Source organism: Colobus angolensis, unplaced genomic scaffold, assembly GCF_000951035.1.
Source record: "Colobus angolensis palliatus isolate OR3802 unplaced genomic scaffold, Cang.pa_1.0 Scaffold99, whole genome shotgun sequence".
Lineage (NCBI taxonomy): Eukaryota > Metazoa > Chordata > Mammalia > Primates > Cercopithecidae > Colobus > Colobus angolensis.
Window position 1 is genome coordinate 5,926,086 of NW_012123931.1, and position 7,463 is coordinate 5,933,548.

A 7,463-nucleotide genomic window follows, 5' to 3' on the forward strand; every position below is an offset into this window, starting at 1 on the left:
TTTTTGTATTTTTAGTAGAGAAGCGTTTCGAACTCCTGACCTCAAGTGATCCATCCACCTCGGCCTCCCAAAGTGATAGGATTACAGGTGTGAGCCACCGCTCCCGGCTCAGTTAGGTCTTCTCTGATCTTTATTTCTTCTGTTCTGCTGAGTTTGGATTTAGTTTGTTTCTGCTTCTCTAGTTCCTTGAGGTGTGACCTTACATAGTCTATTTGTGCTATTTTAGACTTTTTCCTGTAGGCATTTACTGCTATAAACTTTTCTCTTAGTACCGCTTTTGCTGTATCCCAGAGGTTTTGATAAGTTGTGTCACTATTGTCATTCAGTTCAAAGAGATTTTTAATTTCCATCTTGATTTCATTGTTTATTTAGAGATTATTCAGGGCCAGGTGCGGTGGCTCATGCCTGTAACTAACCCTAGCACTATGGGAGACCAAGGCGGGTAGATCACTTCCATCCTGGACAACACGGTGAAACCACGTCTCTACTAAGAATACAAAACTTAGTAGGGCATGGTGGCTTGCACCTGTAGTCCCAGCTACTCGGGTGGCTGAGGCAGGAGAATCACTTGAACCTGGGAGGTGGAGGTTGTAGTAAGCCGAGATTGCATAAATGCACTCCAGCTTGGGCACCAGAGTGAGACTGTCTCAAAAAAAAAAAAAAAAAAAAAACCCTTCATGAGCAGGTTGTTTAATTTCCATGCATTTGTATAGTTTTAGGATTTTTTTGGAATTGATTTTTAATTTTATTCCATTGTGATCTGAGAGAGTAGTTGATATAATTTCAATTTTTTGTACTTTATTGAGACTTGTTCTGTGGCCTATCATATGTCTATCTTGGAGAATGTTCCATGTGCTGATGAATAGAATGTATATTCTGCAGTTGTTGGGTAGAATGTTCTATAAATATTTGCTAAGTCCACTCATTCAAGGCTTTGGTTATCATTACTGCGAGGAAAAAATTTTCTGGGAAAAAATATTGCATTTCCCTAAAATAAAAAACATGCCATGTACCGAATTGAGGCAAAAATAAAAAGATCTATGGTCTCATCCATCCCACCCAAGGATTAGGGCTTTAATTCATCTTTTGGAATATTAAAATCTGTATGATCATATCTTGAGAGAGTTTTCCACCATAAAACAAAAAACAAAATGGTGCCATTATTCTGAAATACTGAGTTAGCATTTTGGTGCAAATATGTACTATTTATTTTATTTCTATTTTTATTTTTTTTGAGACAGAGTCTCGCTCTGTCACCCAGGCTGGAGTGCAATGGCTTGATCTTAGCTCACTGCAACCTCCGCTTCCCAGGTTCAAGCGATTCTCATGCCTTAGCCTCCCAAGTGACTGAGATTATAGGTGTGAACCCTTATGCCCTGCTAATTTTTGTATTTTCAGTAGAGAGGGTTTCACCATGTTGTCCAGGTTAGTCTCCAACTCACGACCTCAGATGATCTGCCTGCCTCGGCCTCCCAAACTGCTGGAATTAAAGGCATGAGCCACCATGCCCGGCCACACTATTTAATTTTCTATTGATATATAACATGCATTCAGAAATACATGCACAAAGAATTCATTCATGTAAAGCTCAATGAATTGTTCATTGTAAGTACAATGAATTACACAAAGAAACGCACTTGTGCAATCAGAACATTAAACTGGGCGAAGTGGTTCATGCCTGTAATCCCAACATTTTGGAGTCCAAGGTGATCAGATCACTTGAGCTCAGGAGTTTGAGACCAGCCATGGCAACATGGCAAGACCCTGTCTCTACTAAATAAAAAATACTACACACACACACACACACAAATAGCCAGGTGTGGTGGTGCATGCCTGTTGTCCCAGCTACTTGTGAGGCTGGTATGGGAGGATCACTTGAGCTTGGTGGTGCAGGGGGAGGTTGGAGGTTGTAGTGAGCCAAGATCAAACTCCTGCACTCTAGCCTGGCTTACCAGAGCAAGACCCTGACTCAAAAACAAAATAAAAACAAAATATAACTAGCCTCATCCATGTCCCAACAATCACTTTCTTCCAACTGTAATCTTGTTTTTCGTTTGTTTTTGAGATGGAGTTTCACTCTTTTGCCCATATTGGAGTGCAATGGCACAATCTTGGCTCACTGCAACCTCTGCCTCCCAGGTTCAAGTGATTCTCCTGCCTCAGCCTCCCCAGTAGCTGGGATTACAGGCATGTGCCACCACGCCCAGCTAATTTTGTATTTTTAATAGAGACGGGGTTTCTCCATGTTGGTCAGGCTGGTCTCAAACTCCTGACCTCAGGTGATCTGCTCGTCTCGGCCTCCCAAAGTGCTGGAGTTACAGGCATGAGCCACCACGCCCGGCCAACTCTTGAGTTTTTATCTTGCCCAAATTCTTATCTAAGCTGTCTGGGGAGTCATGCCCTACAAACCATAAATTCTCATCAGATGGGTTTTATTTGACCCTGTATATCATGACTTACTTTCCAGAGTGACTCGGGCATAACAAGAAAGAAAATGAAAATATTTTACCCTAAAATATATTTCTTTACCATACCTTGAAATTGCCCTGCAAAGTCTCTTGTGGGAGAAATCCACATCCTGTAGAGAATCCCTTTTCCTCTTGTTTTTCTCCCTTCCTTCCCAGATCCAGGAGATAATCAACTAAGAGCCAGGAACCCTTTTAAGTCCGACAAAAAACTATTTACAACCTGCTGTCTCTAAACTCTGCTATCTAAGAGCTTCCTCTACACAATAAAACTTGGTCTTCACAGTCCTTTATTCTCTCTCCCTCTCTCTCTCTCTCTCTCTCTCTATATATATATATATATGTAATTTTTTTTTTTTTTGAGGCAGCGTTTTGCTCTTGTTGCCCAGGCTGGAGTGCAATGGCACGATCCCAGCTCACCACAACCTCTGCCTTACAAGTTCAAGTAATTCTCCTGCCTTAGCCTCCTGAGTGGCTGGGATTACAGGCATGCGCCACTGTGCCTGGCTAATTTTGTATTTTTAGTAGAGACGGGGTTTCTCCATGTTGGTCAGGCTGGCCTCGAACTCCTGACCTCAGGTGATCCACCCACCTCATCTTCCCAAAGTGCTGGGATTACAGGCGAGAGCCACCATGCCTGGCCCACAATCCTTTATATTTAACCTGAACATTTTTTTCTGTTGACCCCAGACCTTTAGATAAACTCAACAACTATCAACTAGAAAATGTATAAATATACCTACACCCTGGAAGGCCACACTTTGAGTTGTCCTACCTTTCTAAAGCAAACCAATGTATTTTTTGTTGTTGTTGTTGAGACAGAGTCTCATTCTGTCGCCCATGCTGGAGTGCAGTGGCAAAATCTCGGCTCACCACAACCTCCACTTCCCGGGTTCAAGTGATTCTCCTACCTCAGCCTCTTAAGTGCTGGGATTACAGGTGCACACCACTGTGCCCAGCTAATTTTTTTATTTTTAGTGGAGATGAGGTTTCACCATGTTGGTCAAACTGGTCTCAAACACCTGACCTCGTGATCTGCCCAGCCTGGCATCCAAAGTACTGGGATTACAGGCATGAGCCACCACGTCCGGCCCAAACCAATGTATTTTTTAAATGTATTTGATGTCTCATGCCCTCTTAAAATATATACAACCAAGCTGTACCCCAACCATCTTGGGCACAGGTTCACAAGACCTCCTGAGGGCTGTGTCATGGGCCATGGTCACTCATATTTGGCTAAGAATAAATCTCTTAAAATATTTTACAGAGTTTTACTCTTTACATCAACATGACCTATTCTTCATGTAAAAATGCAGATTCACTGGGCCAGACTAAATTGTGTATTCAGTGGAAGGCCGAGGAAGGACTCAAAATAATGCAACCTTTTGTCTCTTATCTACTTATGACCTGGAAGCACACACCTCAAGTTGTTCCACCTTACTGAACCATACAATGTACATCTTACCCATATTTACTGATGTGTCATGTCTTCCTAAAATATATAAAGCAGGCTGCAACCTTGCTGTGGAAAGTAAAAAGTTTCCCTTCAAAGTTTTCTTTCTTGTTAAAGAATAAATTGTAAACGTTAGAAGTAATAGTTTCTTTTAAAGACTAACTTCCTTCAAAGCCTTCTGCTTTTTGCTAATAACTCTTTGTTAAGCCCTATCCTATGTAGCTGTTAGATATAAGGGAATAAGTACATTCTCTGTCCTTGTACTTTAACCAAGATGTTTGTTCTGGACATGCTCAGGCATGTCCCAGCTCACAGCCTATGCCCTTTACTTACTTGGAAATGTTATTACTTCTCTATGTCCTTTTACAAGCAACTTCCTCTTTTCCTTTTGTTCTCCATTGCCTTTACCTATTTAGGAAAGTTTTAAGTTGTTAGCTAATCGGGTTTAGCTTAGACTGTGAGATCTAGCTCCAACCAATGGAGATACAACACAGCAGTAAGGACCCAATGCATAAAGGATAAATATTCCTGCATTTCTTTGTTCATTGTGCTGTTGTGGCAAGATTGCTGATGAGCAGCACCCTTTCTGCAGAAAGTAAAATTGCCTTGCTCAGAAAAATTTTTGTCTGAATGTTGATTTTTCCTTGCAGCACTGAGGAACAAGCATTTTGTTTCTAATACTTGACCACCAGCACATGTCATCAGGATCTCCTAAGGCTATGTTACAAGCATGTCCTTAACCTTGGGAAAACAAACTTTCTAAATTGATTAATCTCAGGTACCTTTTGGGTTACGCAACCAAGGCCCTGCTAGCTGGTCACTACTGCACTCCAGACTGATGTACCATTATTGCAGTGACTCTAGTGTCTCGATAACAACTGTTTCATTTGGGTGGCAGATGGGCAGGTGTGTACCTGAGACTGCAGCACTGAGCTCCTGGGGGGATGTGGAATATTCCAAGCAGCAGCTTCCAGCTAGTCTAGCCTGTGACTGTTTAATAAAAACTATTTAATGTAGAGTGAAGATAGAAATAAACAGCTCCTGAATGCTAACAACGGCTGTCAGTATATTCTAGGCTGGTCCAAAGTAGCCATTCGGAGGTTCTGGTTCCTTCTGTGGCTCCTCTCTCAGTGGCTAGTGGAGTGGTTTTGTCGGTCTTGTGATCCAGGGTGTGTGTGTGTGTGTGTAAGAGGAATTGAGGGCAGGGTGGAAAAGGAGGTGAGAGCCAGGTTCCTGGAGGTCACCTCCACGCATTCTTCTTGAGGCTTGGCAAGTTTCTAATTTGAATTAATTTGTTTCTTGTTAATGGTTCGTGTGTCCTGAGCAAGGAGGTGAGAAAAGAAAAATAGCTCAAAGCAGTCTGAGCTCTGTGAGTTCTGCACAATTTATCAAGTCCAGAGTGATGAGAGGATGGGACTTAGGTCTCACCTCACACTTGTGCCCAGGGGCAATTGTTTGAAGACATTTTGTTCTTCACCAGCTGTCTTGCCCATTATTTCTTTTTTCCAAAATTTATAAAACAAAGAAAAATGTATATAGCCAATCAATAGCTTATTATTTTAATGCATTCTTGGTAAACAATTTAGGAACCGCCTCCTCATTTATTAGAAAAGACGCACTTGTAACGGCTGGTAATTGGAATATATATTCAGGACAACTTAACTCTATCCTTCTGGTGGCCATCCTCAATATCTGACCTTGAATAAATTATTTTCAAATTAGATTCTGACCTTTTTATTACTTTAGGTTGATGGGGATCTGGCCTGGAACCCTTCTGGGTATAAATAGTCCAACCATGAACCACCTGCTCAGCAGAGGAGATGAATAGACATCTCTGGGGCCTGGCTCCTAATTGCAAAAACAGTTGCACAGGTGTCCCTGAATGCTTGGACAGCCTGTCTTTTCCTGAACCAACTCCCCCCAGCAATGTTTTCAAGCACACCTTGACCTCTTATCGTCTGTTCTCTGGGATAAAAACTCATCTTCAGGGTTGTCTCCAACAGGAGAGGAACATCAGGTTACTAAAACCTCAAGGGCCGGGTGCGGTGGCTCAAGCCTGTAATCCCAGCACTTTGGGAGGCCGAGACGGGCGGATCACGAGGTCAGGAGATCGAGACCATCCTGGCTAACACGGTGAAACCCCGTCTCTACTAAAAATACAAAAAACTAGCCGGGTGAGGTGGTGGGCGCCTGTAGTCCCAGCTACTCAGGAGGCTGAGGCAGGAGAATGGCGTGAACCTGGGAGGCGGAGCTTACAGTGAGCTGAGATCCGGCCACTGCACTCCAGCCTGGGTGACACAGCAAGACTCCGTCTCAAAAAATAAAAATAAAAAATAAAAAATAAAAAAAATAAAAAAATAAAACCTCAAGAACACATAGATTCGTTTTGGTGTGTACGCTTTCTTTTTTTTTTGAGACAGAGTCTCACTCTGTCGCCCAGGCTGGAGTGCAGTGGCCTGATCTCGGCTCACTGCAAGTTCCACCTCCCGGGTTCACGCCATTCTCCTGCCTCAGCCTCCGAGTATCTGGGACTACAGGTGCCCGCCACCACGCCTGGCTAATTTTTTTTATTTTTAGTAGAGACGGGGTTTCACCATGTTAGCCAGGATAGTCTCGATCTCCTGACCTCGTGATCCGCCCCCCTCGGCCTCCCAAAGTGCTGGGATTACAGGCGTGAGCCACCGCGCCCTGCCGACGCTTTCTTAAGGATGGTATGTATGGAAAGGCAGGAAGCAATTTCAGAAGGATGCATAAAAATTTGTCCCTAATCGGCACTTAAAGTAGTGAGGCTGGGGTAAAAAAGCTTTTCATTTTTAGGGCCCTTTTTACAATTTATTTATTTGAATTTTACAAGGTATTATTTTTACTTTTATGAAGCCAAGATGACTCCTCTACCATCCCAGGAGATTAGGAGTTAAACTGGAAGTTTTAATCCTCTATCACAGGGTTGGTTTCCCTGGCAACCAACCTCCATCCTGAAGCTGTTGAGAAGCCAGCCGCCACCCCCCCACACCCCCGCAGTCATCTCATTAGCATACGAAAGACACCTTATATCAGACATTTCAAAGATTTTAGGGGCTGCATACAGACACTGAAACAGACTCTAACCACATCCTTACACCTACAGGAACCTCCAGGCCTGGCTCTGCTCTGGCTCTCCCTGGGGAGGGTTGCTCTACCATTTTCCTTTCATTTAGAATCCACCCCCATAGCTGTGTGCATACACATCCTTTATAGCAGCAGCATGTCCTGGCACTGGGCATTCTCTGAAATGATCTTGGGGTTTGTTTTTTGAGACAGAATATCACTGCCGCCAGGTTGGAGTGCAATGGGGAGATCTTGGCTCACTGCAACTTCTGCCTCCTGGGTTGAAGCGATTCTCCTGTCTCAGCCTCCATAGTAACTGGGACAACAGGCGCGGGCCACCATGCCCAGCTAATTTTTGTATTTTTAGTATAGATGGGGTTTCACCATGTTTGCCAAGATGGTCTCAATCTCCTGACGGCATGATCTGCCCGCCTCGGCCTCCCAAAGTGCTGAGATTA